Source organism: Protopterus annectens, chromosome 7.part0, assembly GCF_019279795.1.
Source record: "Protopterus annectens isolate FY-2018-M chromosome 7.part0, PAN1.0, whole genome shotgun sequence".
In the NCBI taxonomy this organism is placed as follows: Eukaryota; Metazoa; Chordata; order Ceratodontiformes; family Protopteridae; genus Protopterus; species Protopterus annectens.
Window position 1 is genome coordinate 647679917 of NC_056739.1, and position 21556 is coordinate 647701472.

At 42.8% G+C, this 21556-nt stretch overlaps 1 protein-coding gene across 1 annotated transcript in view; it reads left to right on the forward strand.

The window, feature by feature from the left end:
- The window catches only part of ANXA2 (annexin A2), a 301172-nt gene that overhangs the window by 10035 nt on the left and 269581 nt on the right, over window positions 1-21556 (forward strand). The window lies entirely within an intron of this gene.

The window sequence follows — 21556 nt, forward strand, 5'->3', positions numbered from 1 at the left end:
CAAAGACTTGGTCACACAGAAGTCCCAAAGGTACTAAGAATAAGAGTAATTGTGCCATAAGTGGAACAGTTTTTTCCTTTTTTCCAAATGTGTGTTTTTACCCTTGTAAAATGATTCCTGCCCTGCCATCTAGAAGAACTAGACTGTTATGTTTGGCATTTCACTGATTCACTTGGCACGCAACACTTTAGCTTTCCTTAAAATCTCACAGTATATTTAGAAATGGTCTGGTTCATACATCGAATGGCCCATTACATTACAAATATTTTTGCTATACTGACTTTCTGGACCAAATATTAGTATCATTGTCATCCTTCCACTGGGTGCTATAGCTCTCCTGAATCCATGGATTTTGGAGACTGAAGAGCTAGCCCAGCACTCTCAGAGCAGTGTGAGTGAGTAATATGAAGTAGGGTACTGTTGGATAACAAAGGGAATTAATGTGAAAATGCCTTTTCTTAGATGTTCACCATTTAAACAACTTTCCTTCTGGCTGCTGATTTACCAGCACCAATCCAAATTAATAGCAACCAGAAGGAACTAGGTTTATTTCTTTCATAGAAGAAATAGGAAACTGCCTTATCCTCTACCAGTGTGTGATTGGAACATGTACTGTTACAGAAAATTCTTGAATTAAGCTGCAGTTTCCCTTTCTGCAGACAGAAGTGGTGTCTAAAACGACGCTAACCAGGTAGATTTCAGTCCTGAAAACAGTGACCCTATGGAAACTCTAATTTATTAAATAGCAAGGCATCTGAATCTTTTGTGCAGGACCGTTGTGAAAGAGAGAATGTTGGTCTTTCGGCTTTTCCTGGTTAGGGGTCACCACAGAGGAACTCTGGTCCGCTAATGAGATTTTTATGGGTGCTGAGGTGCCAGCCCGATGCCCAACCTTCAATGAAGGCATGCCCATTTACGCATGTCTTTCGAACACCACTCAACCGTGGGGAGGACATGCAAACTCCATGCAGAAGGCATTCCAGCCGAGAATCTAACGGGAGAGCCTCTTGCTATGAGGCAACAACGCTACCACTTGTGAAAGAGAGAATACCTAGCTTAAAACAGTCCTGTGTCTGCACCCGTTTTGTTTTAGAACAAAGTTATAATTAGTAACAATGACTTGTATGTACAGGATTGTGGGGGTTGAGTGTCTCCAAAAGTTGCCCTGACATATTTGTAGTGATGTTTTGAAGAGGTTGGAGTCTAGTCCATATCCTTGTGCCAGAAGAATTCAATTTCTCTCCAGTCTTGTAGGTGGTGCTGTTAACTGTTATCTGCTCAATGTATTGCATCTCATGTTTTCATACCTGGGGTGCCTGTCTAATAGGACTTGGGATGCAGGAGTTGAGTGCCCTCAAAACATTCCCAGGCTGCTCCCAACCAAAACAAAAACTTCCTCATTTTCTAATCTTTCTCTGTAGTTCTTTCATAGTGTGGAAGACAGTGAAGGTCTTTATCTCCATCTTTAGTTTGGCATGTTTATTGCCTTTCAGAAGGTGTGTGTGTTTTTTTTTTTTTTTTTTTTTTTTTTTTTTTTTTTTTTTCTGCAAGATTTGGTAAGTTTGTTCTCCGTTGCCTTTTTTGCTGTTTGGATTTGAAATCCACTCTATCGGGTCTGGATGTGTACAACAGATCCCTCAATGTACAATAACACCAGCTGCCTGATCTGATTGTCTGGGCTGCAACATTTAAGCTATGCCATACCTGCCACTTGAAATGGATTGGAATATATAGTTGCCTAAAGGATTTTCTGTAGTTTGGGCATAAAGCAGCAGTGACCCAAATGTCCACCTTGGTGAAGAAATAGTGGACCAAAGGACTAACTCCTTCCTGCAAGATATGCTGGCTGTGGAAGGATGCTGAAATTCTCTTAACCCTTAAGACTGAGAAGTGCATATTCCTCCTGCTTATCTCAAGCTGCAGAAATTCAGGGTGGTAAACAGAACAGACATAGTTTCCATCACTTCTTTGTCTTGAAGTCTCCCTCAAGTGCTGGTGACGGGTCCTGTAGTTGTGGTGGAACCAAAATCATTCCCCCCTAAACACATCTATCAATTTCTTTCATCCCATCTTCACCTGACTGGACACAAACTGATTTGTTGGCCTCAAGTTTTAGCCAGAAGTAATGTTGGACACCCATTGTTGCTTTCAGCATCACTGTCTCGTCAGATGCTGGCTGTTGTAGCTCTGTCCCTTCAGAAATGGTCCTAGTCAACCCTACCATCACTGACTTCTGCTGTATTTATATCTCCAGCATGACTGTATGTACATGTCAGTAATGCAAACTTGTCTCTGAAGCCTGTTTTCCTGACATCAGGTTACCCCCACTATCTGTCTATCCATCCAGAGACGACTGGCGTTTTTTACCTCCAGCAAAGATTGCACAAGGCCCCAGGTGGGTATAGGAGGTCCCACAGTCTTTACCACCACCTGTAGCATTCCTTCTCTCATTTGGCCACATCCAGTACAGTCCCCGATACCAATAGTCAGATGCCAGGGTCTTGTAAGACTATTTGCTGTTCGTTTCTTGTTTACCTGAACCAAAATGTTTTTGCCTTGGCCTTCCTGGGCCAATGTACATTGGGCCTAATGCAGTGTTCTATTCATTTCTGAGGAAGTGCCCTGCAAACCCCCCCCCCCAAACTCTCCCTCCTGAAAATCTTAACTTTGCATAGATCTTGTGCATAATGCAGGAGAAAAGCCTGGCACTTTGAGACTCCAATCAACATAGATTTCATTAGGCTTGGAGTGAAGAGCAATCCCCTTTGATTTTTGACTTTTGATTTTTTTTTATTTATTTATTTTTTTTTTTTAAGCCCCTTTGATTTGGCTTACTAAATGGAACTCATGACACTGTCATTACTAGGAAGGGAAGTTGTCCGTGTTGAGCAGTAATTCTACTGTAACTGAAAGTGATGGCCAGATCCAAAGAAACTGGAATAGCACTAGTTAACTTGGTTAATTGCTGAAGCAAATCAGATGGATTCAACAAGTCTGCCTAGGTGACTTAACAAATACTTATTGGAACAGTAAAGGTACTGCTGCTTGAACAAAAATGTGTGTGCTTTGACTGCTATGTGGCATAGTTGGGTAATGCCACATGGGTGACCCAGATGACTGATTTACTTGAGTCACGAGCACTGGATGGCTTGAAAGAGTGGCAGGGGGTCATTCCTGCATGTTACAGGCATTGATTTCCTCTGTGAATATTTAGGGGTTAACCTACCACTATTTGGATGCGGTGGGTGTGCCCAAGAAATGAGCCGCTTAATCCATGGCACAATTGTTGAGGTTTGTCCCTGTAATGTGGATAATGTCCACTGTTGCACAAAGGTGGTCCCATGACAGACCTATAACCCCCCATTAACCTCATGTGTTGTGTGAAGCTGTGGAGCAAATTGCTGAGATGCAACTATAGCATATGTAAGCTACAAACAGTTTCTAGAGGAAAGATTTTGTTAGGAAGTCTAGAAAGGTCATTAAAGGCCTGGATGAGGGCTTGACATGTTCATACTGCTTGCTTAGATTTCTTAAAGGCCTCGACACCATCTCAAGTGCTGGTATAGCAAGTTCTTTTGTAGTCCACTGACTGTCTGCAGAACAACATTAAAGAAGTATTTCCTGTAGCCACAGGAGTTGTCACTAGCAGAGTTTCACAGGGCTCATGGGCTTCCTGCTGTTTGGCATCTACTTCACAGAAAAGAAAAAACTGGTGTCAAGGGATTATTGCAAACTTGATGCAGTTGCCAAATCATCATTGGATACTATGCTACAGGGCTTGAACCAGACCAGTGTCTGGTCTGTGTAAAGAGCATCTCCCTCCAGTAAAAGTAAAAAGATGCAGTAATATGTAAATGTGTAGTTTTCAATGAGTGTTTCAGCTGCTTATAACCTCTTCCCAGTCAGTTGGCGTATTCATTCTCAATCACAGTGGATGAGTGGCAATCAGTGACAGCCATCGAAGGTGGCTTTTTTTTTTTTTTCTGAATTTTCAGAGCTGAAGGGGGACCATATAATGGATTGACACTTCTCTGTCAGGCCAACAAGAAGCCCAACCTTGAACATGGTCTCCACTAGAGAAATCTCACTTCTGTGCTTGCCAGACATTACCAGACACTCCCTCCCTGCTTAGTTCTGCTGGGTCCACTAAATGAACACTGGTGACCTGGTTGACAGTAAGGGCTCTATACTCCTGTGCCATGAACTAGGCAGCAGAAATGGAAAAGAATAACTCCAACTTTTTTCCATTCCTAGTACAGTTATCCAGGATTTTACTTTTTTTCTTTTTTTGCTCAACCTTGTCTACATTCCATGCCATTTTGGGTGGGATTTTCTGCCTTAGGCGACCCGTATGTCAGCTCCTATACAAAAGCTTCAGCTTAGCTGTTTCAGTTGCGTGGGATGTCACACGTAGGGCCATAAACCAGGGACCTTAAATGTGACGCCTGCACGCACAGATCTCAGAACTTTTCAGCCGCGGACTACCGTCACGTGCTTCACTTCACAAGATGTCTAAAAGCTAAGTACCCCACTGGGGTTTTTTCTTTTACCTCTAGCTAAAGCTTGGTTGGTTGTAGTAAACTTTAGCTGATGTCAGCAAAAAGGGCAAATACCACCGAGTGCCAGATACCCCATAAAGATATGCACGACCACTGTTTTTTTGCCTAGGCTGAGGGGACTTGTCACACCACTTGCTCTTGCTTTACCTGCCAATCCTTCATTCCTAAGACCCTACACAGCTGTCTGGCTGCACTTAATCTTTGCCTAGGAAACCAACCACTTAAATTTTTTTTTTTTTTTTTTTTTTTTTTTTGTAGCACTCAGGATCCCATTTCGGAAGCCCTGACTGAGCCTCCACAAAAGAAAGCAAAGATTCCTAGGCCCTCTTCCACTGCCTCTCTGCTTTCAGATGCCCTGCCAGCTACCAGTTTAGGAGTTGAGGCATGTCCCAAAACATCAGTCTAATTTGGCAACCTTTTGAGAAAGCAGTTTCTCAGTTGATGACTAGCACGTCCACAGAGCTAACTCGGACTACCACTGAGGTAGAGGGGGAGCCAGACACAGCCGGGCCTCAGACTGGGACACCTCCTCCTGACACAGCTACTCTTAGTGAGGCATTTGATTTCCAGGCCTACACCTAAATCTACCCCAGTTAAAAAGAAAACCAAACATCTGGCTACACCCGCCAAGTCTACCAGATTTGGCAGTCCTTCACCTCATCTTTGCAGGCTTTTATGGCCTTTAGGCACTCAGCCTCTTCATCTACTCTTCCTCTCCTCAGCCCTAAACCTGCCTCTGCCTCCTCTCTTCCACCACCTACTTTACAAGACTGGGAAGAAGAGCAAGAGACCTATTCATCTTCTGATGAATCCTATTACACCTCCCAAATAGCCTCTACTCAAGATTAATATTCCCCAGATGAAGAATCCATTGAAGGGGACTCCCCTCCAGAGGATGTCGTATTTGAGACCATAACCAAAATGGAGTACTTGAAATGGGACACCTGTCATGTCTGATACTTTTAACTATTACAAGTGGAATCTCCCTCCCCTTCTGTCATTCCACCTGTCATCCCTGCCTATTTAGATGTTTACTTTTAACTATTACAAGTGGAATCTCCCTCCCCTTCTGTCATTCCACCTGTCATCCCTGCCTATTTAGATGCCTTTTTTCCTAAGCATCAGACACCAGATTCTCAGCTACCTGCCCCTAAAGAGGCCAGACTGCTTCTACAAGGTGCCTGATGACCAGAAATTTCTAGTCAAACCACCCCTGGCAGATCTACTGTGATTGCCATTTCACAGATACAGTCCAGACTGATTTTTGTCTGCCTTTCTACAGACAAAGTTAGCAAAAGCAATGGATAGACTAGCCTGGTGTGCCACTAAAACTGTTCCCTTGTATGTCTCTTCACTTATGAATAGCATTTCCCAGGAATAAAAAAAACAAAGCACACACACACCAGTCCAGAGTTTGGGCCAATCTATCCATTTCTTAATGTGCACAGTAAAATATTCGGAGTGTAATGCATTCTGGTTGCTGACATGGTTATCTTTGCATAGTTATTCTCTTGTAGTATAACCCGAACTTATGGTATTTAATGCCGAGCTTTACAGCAGTTAAATTTCTTAATGACCTCCCAAGCCTCTGATGTGATCCAGTACTTTGTCAATATACTGTAAATACATTAATACAAATATTTGTGCATGTGACTCGAACAATACATATACCATCATTAAAACAAGAAAAATGCAATATAAATCATATCAATATAGTTATAATTTCTAGTTTATGACCCTGTTTGTCTATGGAAACTTGTTTGAAGTTCTGTTCAAGCAGTTGTAAATATATTTCTCGATATTCTAACCACTGTATGCTGCATCAATTGTAAAACTCTGATTTTACTCCCTTTATATGTTCTATGCTCTTTGTACAAAATAGCTGCTTGCGTAATTTATTTTTATTTTTTATAATTGTTTACTGTATATCGAACTCTTCTCCCCAAGCCTCTGCTGAAAATGGTCACCTTGTGTCCAGTCGGACTAACCTGGTAAACAAATGGAAAATAAATAAAAATAATATACTAAAAATCAGTACAACAAGAAAAATGCAAAACTTAAGAAAAAAACACAGATGGAAGGAAAATGTTTCCTTGATGCTGTCATGAAAATCCCACTCACTTGTATTAGATTAGACTAATATTAGACTAAATACAATGTTATGTAGCATTGAAATGTGCTGACATAAGGGTGACAGTTCATTATTTATGTATAAAGGAAATGTCAAGAGTGGAAAAGTTCAAATAGTGGATAAAGAGGAGGAAGAGAAGAAAGGGTGAGAAAGTAATAATAATTTGGGTAGATATGGGAGGCAGGAGAAAATGAGAAAGCAACATTACGTAAGAAATGAAACAAAGGAAAAGAAGAAATAACATGGACAACAAGATTTGCAGCTGCAGACCTAACAAGTGGATTGGTAGCAGGTGTCAAAACTTGGTTTGGAGAAGTTTGGTGACATTGAACAAACGGATTTGTTCACATTGGTGGTGTGGTGTGGGTAAAATAACTATAAAAGCAAATCTGGGCTGATGCCTGCTTGCTGCCCTGCTGAGGGGGACACTTGTGCAGTGGACTGGCTCCAGTAAGAAGGGATGGCAGCATACCTCTCAACATCATAGAACAAGAAATCTGGACAAGACCATAAATAATGGTGGACAAGGGCCCAAAAATAGGACAATTTATAGATATTGCTCTTGCAGACTTAGAAAGTTAACAGGTTTTGCATCAGAGTGAATTTTCTTAAGGATATGAAGTCTGAAAATCAAATGCCTGTCATAATTTTCTGACTTCAGTGTTCAATGATTTGACAGAAAACTGCAATTTTATGAAAAATGGACAAAATCTGGACTTTCTGCTAAAATGTATACTGTTGAGCGATATGGATGGGAGTCCTGAACCAACACCCATCAATCGTTTTCATTTGTTTGCTAAAGTCATTCCAGCAGTGTTTTGCAGAGAGGTGGGAAAAGCCTTAAATTTGGTTTGGTTTGTTGTGTGGGTGTGGGTAGCTGTATTTCTGGAAGGTGGAGGTGTGCCTTTGTAAGTGCGGTGCAAATTTTATGCATTATGAAATGGAGAGTTTAAGAGTAAAATTGTGCTCCGTGAAGTAGCTAGCAATTTCATCACTGCTTGATTCAGACATACATATTCTCCTGTGTTTGTCAGTACTAATGAGTGCATTGTTTGAGTATGGTATCACTGCTACAGCTGCTGGTACTCTTTTTCAATACAAGTATCTGCTTTGGAAGTTTTCTCCAGGAGTCTGTTGCTGAGAGGATGAGAAACATGCTACAAGTATACAACCAAGACAAACTACATAAAGCAATAGTAAGAAAAAGTACTAGGTCACATCAGAGGCTTGGGAGGTCATTGAGAAACTGGGAACTGTTGTAAAAAATTTATCGAATACCATAAGTTCAGGTTATGCTATAAGATTACTAAATATGTAAAGATAACCATGTCAGCAACCAAAATGCATTACAAGTTGAATGTTTTACTGTGCACACATTAAAAAATGGATAGATTGGCCTAAACTCTGGACTTTTTTCTTCCCTTGGGAAATGCTATTCAAGAAGTGAAGAGACATACAAGGGAACAGATTTAGTGGCACACCAGGCTGTGATTTTTTTTTATGTCTAGTCTCATATAAAGCTGACTAAATAGTTGAATCTAGCCAAGCTGGAAATGTGAGACACTAGCTGACTGAAGGAGGGGAGATGGGAGGAGTAACTTGGCCAGGAACTGAAACTTGCAAGACTGTTCCTTGTGAGAAATGTTTTTTCTCAGCAATTTGACACTGCAAGTTTCTTTCAGAGAATGTGTAGTACATCAGTAGAAACAACATTTGTAAAACTAGCCCACCATCCCCCCAGGGGAAAAAAAGTCTGTGCCATGGCTTCACTATTTTCAACTTTCTGACTTTAGGGTTCGATATTACAACTTTCAAACTTGTTTTTACTTTGTTGTAATATAGACCTGAAAGAAGCTTATCTGCATATACCCATTCAGCCTTCCCACCAGAAGTTCCTATGCTTTTCTGGAACCACCTCTCACTCCAACTTACTGCATTGCCCTTTGGTTTGTCCACTGCTCCCAGAGTGTTCACAAAATGCTTGGCACCTGCCATAGCCGATTGCAGAACACAAGGGATTCAGATCTACCCCTACCTGGATGACATCCTGATCATAGCAGACTGCAAGGAAACCCTGTTAATCCATCTAGGGTTCACCATGTGCCTACTCCAAAGACTGGGGTTCACCCTCAACTTCCAAAATCCTCCTTGACCCCAGAACAAGACAAAACATTTTTGATTTGCAGGATCAAGACAGACATAATGAAAGCTTTTCTTCCCCAGGGCAAGGTCCGCTCCCTGTCTTCCCACTTCAAAGCCCTTCTTCAGACCCAGCAGTTAACTGCAAAGCCATTCCTACAAGCCCTGGGCCTAATGGCGGCCACCATTCCCATGTTACCACTAGCCAGAATGCACATACGAAGTGTGGTCACAGCACCAACATCCTCTAGAGCAAGAAATCACTCTCTTGCCCTGCCTACAGTCAGAGCTGAACCCAGACCTTCCTCTGCAGTAACCCACCCCAAACCAGTTCATGCATACAGATGCTTCAGACTGCGGATGGGGAGCCACAATGGCAAACTACAGGGTTCAAGCAAAGTGGCACTCTTCCTTAAAGAACAAACACCTCAACATGAGGGAAGTGACAGCAGTCCTGGTACTGAAAGCCTTACTTCCACGACTACAACTAGGTGTTCTCCAAATAGACAACACCACAGTTGTGGTACTTCAAGCAAGGAAGGACAAAAGTGTACCACCTTTGCAGACTAACCTTACTAATCTGGGACCTAGCCTCACAACACTTGTCCCTGCAGGTAACAAACATCCCCTCACAGGACAACAAACAAGCGGACCTTCTCAGCAGAACATCTGTCCAATTCACAAATGGATGCTGAACAGGAAAGTATTTCTAGATATTGTACACTGGTGAGGCACACCTTGTAGAGGTTTGCCTCCACCCAGAACAAACAACTGCAGACATTCTGCTCCAAGACTACTACCCCTCCATGAAATGCTGAATGAGTCTACTCTCCAAGCTAGTGGGAAGGTTTCTATATGCCTTTCCTCCCTTCCCATTAATTCAAAAAGTCCTCCTGAAAATCAGACTAACCAAAAATCTTGTTGGTGACCTACTGGCCAATGCAGCACTGGTTCCCCCTTCTTAGTCTAGCCAATGGCAATCAGAAGTTACCCCACAAGGTGGACCTTCTGACACGGAACCCTCATCCACCCACACTTTCAGATGTCACAGACACTATGGGTGATGAACTTCTAATTCCCTTCAGGCACACTTCTTCTCTGAGGACATGCTTTCAGTCCTGAGGGAGGCCAGGAAACCTGCAAGAAAATCTTACTTTGCTAAATGGGGAGAGATTTTCAAAATGGTGTCTGGGCAAGGGCAGGGATCCATGTATTGCAGAACCCCCCCCCCCCCCTGTTCTTGCATATGTGTCAACTAGTAAAGGAGGGGGCTTTCTTACTCTTCAGTGAAGTCCACCTTTCAGCAATCTCAGCCTGCCACAAGACCCTCTCCTACTAGGCAGGCGTGATGTGAAGCTATTCTTAAAAGGGGTCTTTCACATCAGACCAGCAAGAAAACCCATCCCACCACCCTGGGACCTGAACTTCATCCTGGAAAAAGTCTCTATTTGAACCTGCTAGTACGGCTACTCTGCAATGTGCACATGGTAAGACAGTCCTGCTAGTGGCCATAACTTCACCAAGAAGGGTGTCTGAATTACAGGCCCTAATGGCCTGCCCTTCATACAGTACTTTCCACAAAGACAGGGTAACACTAAGAACTAACCCTTTATTCCCAAATCTACCCACCTTCTACCCCTCTCCCACCTTTGAAAGTGAGAGAATACTCCACTACCTGGATGTACACAAACTGCTAAGGCTTTACCTAGATGAAACAAAATCTGTAGACAAAACAAACTCCGTAAGAAAATCCAATCGGCTGTTTCCTTCCACCCCAGGGCCCTGGGCAAGGCGATCTCCAAACCATCACATGTTGGATTAGAAAAGCTATTTGCCTATGTTGTTCACACCATGGCAAAACTCCCACAGGGAGTTAAGCTCACTCTACCAGGGCAGCGGCAGCCTCCAAGGCCTGGACACTGCATCCATACTAGAAGTAGCCACATGGTCCACCATTCACACTTTCACCAAACACTACAAGTTAGACAATGTCTCCAGAAAATGCAGGATTTGCCAGAGCAATTCTGCAGGGCTTTGTGGCATCAGCTTCTTCTACCTTCTACCTCCCTCCTAAGCTGTGGTACTCCCCCACACCAAGAATACTGCAACATAGGAAGAGAAGGACATAGAATAGTTGTGTGAAATCTTATAGATGTCATCCTCTTCCATGTTGCTGTATTCCTTCCCACTCACCTAACCCACTTATCCTTTTTCTCACTCATTACTTTGTCTTGGGTCTCATGGGGGCTATACCCTACCCTGTGACCAATTTAACCACAAAATGGCTCCTTCATCCTATGACATCCCTGGCTATTCTACTTACTCCTGTCCAGCTGGGCTTAAAAGTTCTGAGGTCTGTGTGTGCAAACATCACATTTAAGGTCCCTGGTTTATGGACCTGTGTGTGACGTCCCACGCAACTGCAACAGCCAAGCTGAAGCTTTTGTATAGGAGCTGCATACGGGGTCACCCGAGGTGGAAAATCCCACACCAAGAATACTGCAACATGGAAGAGGACAACTATGGTTATGGTAAGATTTTACACAACTATTTTTCCCCATACTTTAGACCTATCTTTGCATTCTCTCAAGACCAGCTTGAAAGACCCCAAAATTGACTGCATAACTGCAGTGTTCTGCCTTTAGAATAAACTTCCTCTGAATGTCTAATTGCCCTGCAGTCTTAATAGACTAAACAGTTGGATAATGGCAGACCATGAGTTCTTGTTTGGGTATTAAGGGATGAAGCTTCAAAGTTTCTTCACCCTTTGACTGCAAGTTGGTATAAACTTTTGAGCTTGTAAGCTTCACAGGAAGTAACCTTTTGAGCTTGGGAGTGTCTTTGTCTCCTTTTGTACTTCACATTTCTTTACCTCCCACCACTTGTTCTCCATTGAACCTTTACATTGGAACACTATGGAAAAGTCTCTGCTGTCTTCACATATTTACTGCTTGCTCATTGACTGTTGCAGAGTCCCATATACCAGTGCAAAGATTTTACAGTTTTCAATTAATCGTGTAGATTCTGTTAACTTTTGCACAGTAAACCTGGTGACACCCTTGTTTTCCCCAGGTAGTGCTCTTTTCTTCTGCATCAGACATTCAACTAGGGGAGGTGATCTGAATTGACTGCATACATTGTATGTGAATGTCATGTAATGGGCTGGCATACCAGCCATCTTAATGGCAGTCCTAGGAGTTTTCTACCACATTACAGGTGGTCAGGGAGTTTAGAATGAAGCAGTGTCGACGGTTAAGAATTGGTGCAGGTTAACAAAGTGCTAGAATAGGCATACTTAAAGAGGGTTCTTAAGGGTTTTGCTTCTGCCTCTACCTATTCAGGCTTTGCTGTAAAACTGTAGCCTAGCTACTTCCTCTAGTCTTAAGTGAATGGAAACCTTCCATTAGGAGGACAGCAATGGAGAGAGTTGTCTGAAGTTGTTTATGCTCTCGAGAGTAATTGCTGAGATTTGTGCATTGTATTTTTAGTATCTGTTTAAGGCATATTTGGTTGCTAAGAATGATGGTTCTCAGTATTAAAGAAAATATAATTTAGAATTCTAAAAGTAGTAGTACAGCATATGTATAATTTGTGTGAATATGACCTTGCAGTGTTTTTGCACAAGTTGCTGCTGGTATATAGTACTTCCTGTGTTCTTGCATAGTGCAACATGGGTTGTGCTACAACAAACTATTTTCATTTTTCTAGTATGATAGCGGTCTAAAAATAACTACAGGAAATGTAAACTTAATATCCTGTGGGCAAGCTTAAGTGCTTCAAGTATTTTTTGCTCACCTTTGAGTGTTTTACTTCTGTTCTGATTGTGGTGGTGTCTATGGAAACCTCATGTTGTGCTGAATGTTAACGTGGTTCTTTGGAGGAAGGTGGGAAATATCTTACTCCGGTGATTTGTAGATTAAAACTTTGTAGTCTGTTTAAAACTGCCAGTAATTGCCCGCACTCGCTGTATAACATTCTGAAGAGAATTTCCAATGTTTGCTTTAACACTGTTCTGTGGGCAGGGTATGGCATCAGTGTTTTGATAGTAATAAAATTTGCCCATAATTCTGTGCCTTGCAGCACTGTACATTTTCAAAATTGTGTTTAAAATAAAAGGTTGTCTGACAAGTACAGAGGTAGTACATGTTTGTGACATTACCAGTATTAATTCAGGGATGGCCTTGCGTTGCTGGAGACCCAGGAGAGTTCCTACTGTTGTCGGGGGAAATTATAGCAGAATCTGCATGCAATGCCTCCAGAGGAGTTTGGGCAATAGGAGTATACCTCCCAACCGTGCCAAATTACTTTTTTTTTTTTTTTTGAGTTTTAGGGTTCAAATGAAAGGGTGCCATGATTCCAGAGTGGCACCCCTTCATTTCCGATTTTTCTCTTGTTGAATTTCCGCACTGTCCGAGCTCATCAGCTCTAACAGTGTGGAAGTTAAACAAAAGAAAAAGTCACATGTGCAATGACGTCAGCTCCCTCGGGGCTGCCAGCCTGTTGGAATTGAGCTCGGGAAGCTTGCGCATTTCCGGCTGGCCTGGCTACTCAAATGTGAGTGGGAACTGCCGTTGCAGCACTAACTCTGCAGAATTAGGACTAACTCTGCTACTTGCAAGCGGGAGCAGCATTAGGACCAACTCTGCTGCAGGGATAATGTACATTTGGAAGGGTCAGGAAGATGGAACCTTCGGAGAATCTGACTAACTCTGTGGCATGAAGACTCCAAAGGGAATCTGGCTTAACTCTGCAAGTGAGTGTGCGCGCGGACCCCCCCCCCAACATTTAATACACCTGGGGGCTAGAGGTACTCTGTCTCAACCCTGTACCTCGAGTACAGGGTAAAAAAAAGCCTAAAATCCCTAGCCGCCACCACTTGTGAGCTTTGCCCATGTTTTTTTGTGCTAAAGAGTTGAGCTATAGTGAGAACTGAAGTTGTATTCCCCCGTTATTCACTTTGTCCAGGTTTTTTTGTGCTAAGAGATTAAGAGCCATGGTGAGAAATGAATTCACTAAATGATGGCCATTAAGTGTCAGTCTTCCTATTTTTCAGGAAGCTGCTGATTTGGCATAGTCCCCCCCCCCCCCCCCCCAAAAAAAATTTGAAAAGTATGAAGCTGTGCAAGATTCCTATAGCTTACACTGTCATTCTATTTATAGTGTGGGTGTGGAAGTAGACTTATGATGGAAATGTTCTAAATTGGGCAGTTTTGGGCAGTTTTGTCATTTACTGGTTCATGCATTTTGTTTCATTGAACATTTTTTCCAGTAGATTGTACTGTAGCAAACAATAAATGTAAAATGCACTCAAGTGTGCTGTATTATACAAGGAATATGATTTAAAGTCAGGAAGGTGTATCAAAGAAAAGATCACGTTTGTTTTGTGTATGATTTGAAAACTGCTCAAAGGTAATCTTTATCCACCACTGGCCTGATGCATTTTCTTTGGATGTGGTGTGGGTTTCAGTGCTGTTTCAGTGAATGTGAGTTTCAAGGGAAGAGAAGGTTTAATGCAAAGTCTATTCATTGTGAGACTATTGCTTTGTTTACCAGATTTCTATTTGTGCATTGTTGTGCTGTAAAATGTAAAAATAAAATCCAAATCATTGTAGAAGTAAAGCAGTATGCACACACTAGTTTTTATGGTAAATGGGACGCAATAGCCAGGCAGTGGGACATTGGAATGGCTGCAGGGGACTCTGGTGCCATATTTTGGTTGTCCTTCAGTTTGCATTTGAAAGTTGGTATCTCACAATTCCATTAGTGGGTGGGGTTATCTAATTATGCAAATTAGATGCTAATCAGCATACAGATTTGTACCCATTTTTCATGGGCCTTGTCCACATTTTTGATGTTTCCCGGTTGAGAGGTATGATTGGGAGCAGTTAGCCAGGAGCATTTCATATGTCATGGGTTAGCATTTTCACACTGCATTTCCAAGCTGCCATTATTTTACACTTTACCATATTCACATTATTGCATATACAAACTACCACAAACTTGCCATAATTTGAACTTGTTCAAATGCATGTCTAAACTGCCATGTCTTTACATGGGAAGATCACACTATGGCATATATGCCTGGAACTGGTGAGACTTGCAAGTCAGTGGGAGGATGACTAACTCGGCATTATCTTTATCTTTTCAATATTGGATAATCCTGGTGCTATTTAATGCCTAGTAGTACCCCTGTGAAAACTTTCTCTGAAAAGCTATGTCCCCCATGCTGGATGACCACCAACCTTGGGAACAGTTTCTACTATTCACTTTTTTTTTTTTTTTCAAATGTTTGCCCTGAGGTTATTTGGTCTGATGCTCCTGTCTTAGGTGAGCCAGAGCCTTTCTTGATGGTACTAGACACTGAGCCAGTTCTGAACAAGAGTGCCAGTCCCTCGCAGGATACACATGCAGTGTGTTTAAAATAAAATTGTACAGGGCATCTTTGGATGTGTGAGAGTACATGTAGATGTATATATGTAGTGGGTACAGGGGACTAATAGTCTTAACACTGGTATAGAGTTGTGGGTATGCAGAGAGATGAAGCCCTTCTCTGCTGGAGACCAGGGAAGCTATTTCACATGCTTGGGGAATTGAGTGTGCTTGTTGAGGATGACCTGTGCAGAACTGAGGAACCATTAGTATGGGCAACCCACTTCACATTGCTTTCCTGCTCTGCAAGCCGGGTGTTCATGGGACAAGGTCACAGGATTGGCCAACAGCCAGTTGGAGCAGTTTAATATATAGCACATTAGGTAGTAAAGTGGACCTTCAGTGGAGAATGAATGCAAGTTTTGCTCTAAGTTTCTTTTAAAAAATGAGCTATTTGCCATATATCTCATACCACTGTTTTCAAGTCTGTCTGTACTTGAACAGGCTATGACTTTGGTTTTTGAATCCTGTATGTTTAGAGGTTGGTTTGGGCAGTGTAATTTTGGCAATGTACCTTGGCAATGTACCTTGGCAAGTGGAACACACCTATAGATGGTGGAGGCAGTACCTGTGTTAATAAGGGATACCACACCCTGTGCATTTTTTAATGATTTGGGAGATGGTGTGTTCCAGGTAAAATTTTAAAAAGAAAAAAAAGCACTTGGTTGGTCTACTGCCAAAATACTAGAACACAAATTGTGATTTTTAGTTCTGTGGTCTACTTTGTACACAAATGGGAACCATTCAGATTTCTAAGCTCCTGAAAGAGTTAGAACAGCCATCATGGATTCACAGTCATGGAGTTTGTCACAAGGTGCATTACCAGCTTTATGGTTGTATAACCCCAAATATTCTAATTCAGACTAGCATTTCATGCTTTCAGGGTTTATTGCATACATACTGGATAAAAAATGCATGCTGAAAGGAACATCGATTTGTCATACAGTTTTGAAATGAAAGTGTTGATCTGTCCAGCAGCTTCACCACTTTTGCAGACAAGTTTGCTCATAAGTTTCCTCTCATAGTAATGCTCCTTTCATTTAAAGAGAAATCTTTGCCTTGAAGTGAACAATGCTAAATCTGGAAAGAAAGTTTTGTAAAAGCTCCCAAAGGGGTTGAGGATATGATACAAGGGTAAGTTGTTTCCCTTTCAAAAGGAAGAATCAAACCTTGTACAGTGTGCCTAGGAGGTAAATTGGCTAGGCCATGGCCCACAAAGTGCAGTTAGCCTAATAACTTGCCTAGTCATGGAGATATTAAATGTAGGCCCTCCAGATATTTTGCTGTCTTGTTACAGGTCTTGGCAACTGAGCATCACGTTTGTGTTTGAGATCATACTTGTAGATGTAATATTGCACTTGGCTAGGAGATTGCCATGTGACTAACATTAGAAAGATTAGTTGATCTTTGTGTTTCACTGTTGCAGTCATTACATTTGGGTAATCTGCTTGCAGGCTGCCCTCAGTCGGCCTGATTAACAAAGTCTTGGGTCCTGTGTCGGTTGCTGTCCCTTCTTTCATGACGTCAGGTCATCAGGGGTATAAAACATGCAGCCGATGCCATTACATCAGTCTTTCTTGCCATGTGGTGCCCGAAGCAGTAGCAGTTCACAAGTGCTGGTCGGCAGACTCCTGAAATTTTCGTTTTAGAGTTTCAGAACCGAAGTCAAGTACCCTGTTGGGGAAACTTTTTCTTGCTTCTTACCGATGTCAGTAAAAGTTAATAGTTGCATTACTTGTGGAAAGCAAATACCTCAAAAGATTTTCATTCATACTGTATTCCTTGCCTAGGCCCTGACCACAACGTACCTTGCTGTCTGTTTTGTGCTTTATTTAATCAGTGCACTATTAGTCATCTGTATATTTTTGCCTCTAAAATATTTCGGTTCTCTGTTTAATTATCCAGAAATGTCGTCTGTTAGCCATCCGACTACCGGGATTCCGAAAAAACACAAAGATAAAGACAGGCCACCGAGGTCCAAAACTGCCAACAACAGTTCTAAGCCAGTCACCAGTTTGCCGGTACTCAGTGAGGCACTTTTGCTGCCCCTGATGCCTGCTACTTCTGTTTCGCAGGCCTCTACTGAGACCCATTCGGAGTCCGGTATGTCACGAGATGCTTCAACTATGGAACCCGTGGATATGTCTACCTTGGATGGGTCCAGAGCCACTGTGCAGGCACCGGCTTCTGAGGGTGTATTCAGGCCTATGGACTTGCATATTAAATAGACGCCTCCTTCATTACTTGGGCCTAAATCTCTATCCATGTCTAAACGGCGCCGCCCAGGCCACATGCTCAGGCCTCTATGCCTAAAAAACAAATGATAAGAATGGCTGAAGATCTAATAACTATCAGGGGTAGCCAACCCCCCCCCCCCCTTCCAAGAGGCCTAGGACTGAGGTTGATTATGAATCCTTACCTACTTATGAGGATTCTGATGGAGGACTCTATTCCCTCTGCTTCCCCTCCTGAGGATTTTTTCTTTTGGGAAACCTTACATTCTATAAGGGAGCATTTCCACTGGGGAAAGCCAGGATTACCGATTCAAAAAAGAGGCTTGGAGATTTCCTTCTCCTACCTCAGCATAGACCTTTAGCTATTCCTCCTGTACTGGACATTGTTGGTGATGCTTTCTCAGAATCTAGTTTGGCCCCTGATTCCCCGCCTCCTGCTCACAGAAAACCTGATGCATACTACAGGGTCCCAGAGTCCCACAAGTTCCTTTTCAAAAATCCTATTGCAGATCCAGAGACTATTTCACAGGGGCCCAAGGGCATTAAGGCTTCTACTGCTAAAAATCCTACCCCTTCTGATGAAGATTCCAGGGCACTGGATAGATGGGGTAAGAAGGTTTACACTTCTGCAACCTTGGCCATTAGGGCTTTAAACTGCCAGTTTCATATGTTAAAATATCAGCAACACGTTATTGGACTGCTTAAACAGAAAATTATGTTGATTCCTGACTGTGTGGAAAATTTAAAGAATTACAGGATTTAATGCATTCTGCCGAACAAGTTGGAAAACCTACTTTGCAATGTGGTTTTGATTCATTAGAGGCCTCTTGCAGGGCTGCTGTTACTGGGTCTGTGCTCAGAAGACCTGCTTGGCTTGAGGAGCAATCTTTGCCTGATCATGTTAAAGCTAAATTGTTGGATGCTCCTATAAATCAGGACCACCTGTTTGGCAACAAGGCTGAGGAAGTTCTTAAAGATGGAAGATAAAGCTAAATCTATGCAAACTGGTAAAGATTTTTTACAAGTTCAGCCTCCTAGATTTAGTAGGCACTGGCCCTCTAAAAATTGGTCCTTTCCAGCCCCTTCCAGGTCTTCTCAAGCCAAACTCGGACACAGCAAAAAACCCAGCTCTCAGTCCCAAGGGACTCTCAGAACTAAGCAGTGGGGGGCCTCCACTTCCAAGTCTGGGAATAAGACCCCCCCAATGGTAAACTGTCTGTTACTTTCTTTTAAAATTTCCAAGCACTTATCTGACTGCCCCTTTTGGGGGGAAAGATTGCTCTTCATGCAAAGAATTAGGAACTCATTACCCAGGACAAATGAGTTTTAAATATAGTGCCCCAGGGATACAGATTTCACTTCCACACGTTGCCAACACCAAGTGGATGGTCGGACCTACCCCCAAATGAGTGGGCAGAGCGCAAAAACAAGTACTTTTCTCTCTTAAGCATGGGGGCATATCCAACCGGTACCAGAAGAGGAAGAGGGACAAGGTTTCTACTCTAGACTTTTCCTGGTACCCAGGATTTATGGCGTCCTATCCTGGACCTGTCTAAACACCTAGAGTCAGCATCTTGCATTTTGGAATCTCCAATTGCTTCCTATGCTAGGCAAAGATGCTTGGTTGGCAACACTAGATTTTAAAAGAAGCATACCTGCACATCCCAATCGGGGAATCTTGCTGAAGATGCCTACGCTTCAAAGCAGGCTATGTGCACTCAGTTCTCTGCACTGCCCTTTGGCTTATCTACTGCGCCCAGGGTATTCACAAAGTGTCTAGCTCCAGTTATTGCAGTTTGCAGGCAAAGAAATATTCAAATATACCCATACCTGGACAATTGTCTAATTCGGGCAGAAAGCCAGGACATACTTTTGAATCATCTGGCCTTTGTAAAAAGGGATGTTCTTTGTTTCACTGTTGCAGTCATTACATTTAGGTAATCCTGCTGGCAGGTTGCCCTCAGTTGGCCTGAATTCCAAAGAGGCTTCCGCTGCAAAAAACCCTACCCCTTCTGACAGGGATTCTAGGGCACTGGATAGATGGGGGAGGGGGGGTTTACACATCTGCTACCTTGGCTATAAGGGCCTTAAACTGTCAGTTTCATATGCTCAAATATCAGCAACCTGTCTTGGCATTGCTTAAACAGAAAATGTTAAACTCAAATGTGCAGAAAACAAGGAAATGCAGGATATTTTGCATGCAGTTAAGCAAGTTGGAAAGCATACTTTGCAATGTGGTTTTGATTCTTTATAGGCCTCCTGCAGGGCCGCAGTTACAGGTTCTGTAATTAGAAGGCATGCTTGGTTAAAGGAACAAAATCTGCCTGATCATGTTAAAGTTAAATTATTAGATGCACCTTTACAGCATGATTCTTTGTGTGTTAAGGCAGAAGAGGTGTTAAAGAAAATGGAGGACAAGGCTAAATCTATGCAAAGGGTCAAAAATTTCTTACAAGTACAGCCACCTAGGTTTAGTAGACACTGGCCAACAAAGAACTGGTCCTTTCCTGTGTCTGACAGACCTCAAAGGGGCAGTCCCAGATGCCCTAGAGGCAGATCCCAGGCACAAGGTTCATACAGGTCAAAGCAATGGGGTGGCTTCTACCTACAAAAGTGGAGAAGACAAATCACACCCTTACAGGAAACAGTCCCAATGACTTCCCCCTGCCTGCACCAAGCACTTATTTCCTGGCAGCACCTTTAGGGGGAAAGTTAGCACTTTTAAAATTGGCACATCATAACCCAGGACAAGTGGGTTCTAAATATGTCACAAGGCTACAAGTTCCATTTCCATACCCTGCCAAAGGCAAACGGCTGGCCAGATCTGCCAAAAAATCAATGGGCAGAGGCACAAGTCTCTGGACATGAGGGCCATTCAAGTGCCAGAGCAAGAGCAGGGACAAGGATTTTACAAGACTGTTCTTGGTACCCAGACGGGGCAAAGCCTGGAGGCCAATACTGGACCTATCGATTCTGAATACTGGATATACCAAAATTCAAAATGTTTGCTTTGCAGCAGCTACTGCCCATGCTGGGCAAGAACGCTTGGCTTGTAACTTTAGACCTAAAAGAGGCATACCTGCATGTCCCAATCAAATATGCAGAAGATACCTCAGATTCAAGGCTGGCTCAATGCGCTATCAATTCTCTGCACTGCCCTTTGGCTTATCTACTGCACCCAGACCCCCTCTGCCTCTCCTCCCCAAGGTATTCCTAAAGGACAGACAGGAGAAGCCATAGATGATACTGATTGCACCAGACTGGTCCTGCAAGCACTGGTACCCAATTTTTAAGGAGCTTGTCTCAATGCCCTGCTTGGACCCTACCTCAAGTACTGCATCTACTGTCCCAGCAAAACAATCAAATCCTGCACAGCCAGCTCAGAACTTTAAACCTGGCAGCATGGCGGATAATGTAGTCCTACAAAACACACCTCTCAGCAAAGCTGTGATGGATGTCATTTTGGAAGCCAGAAGGCCTAGTACTAGAAAATCTTAGGCTGGAAAATGGAAGAGATTCTGTGCTTGGAACCAGGCACAAGGAACAGATACAGCTGTGCCAAATATTCCTCGGATTTTACAATACTTAACTGAGATGCTGGACAAAGGCCTATCTTTTTCATCTATTATGCCTCTGCCATTTCGGCTCATTACAATACAGAGCCACCAATCTTTTCTCATCCCTTATTAAAGAAGTACCTCAGAGGAGTCAAATTTAAGGCCCCCAAAGAGATCACCAATGCCTGCATGGGACCTCAACTATGTCTTGGAAAAACTCACCCTGCCTCCTTTTGAGCCAGCTGCTACTGCTGATAAGTTTTTATCTTGGAAAACAGCTCTGCTCCTAGCAATAACTTCTGCAAGACGAGTTTCAGAGCTACAGGCACTCATGGCTGTGGAGCCTTTTATCCGGACAGGGTCTCCCTGAGGACAAACCCAACATTTATGCCTAAAGTGATGTCCTGTGTGGCTCTTAACCAAACCATTAATCTGCCAACCTTTTATCCAAATCCACAGAACAAGGGGGAAAGAATTCTGCATTCTTTGGACATGCACGGACAGCTT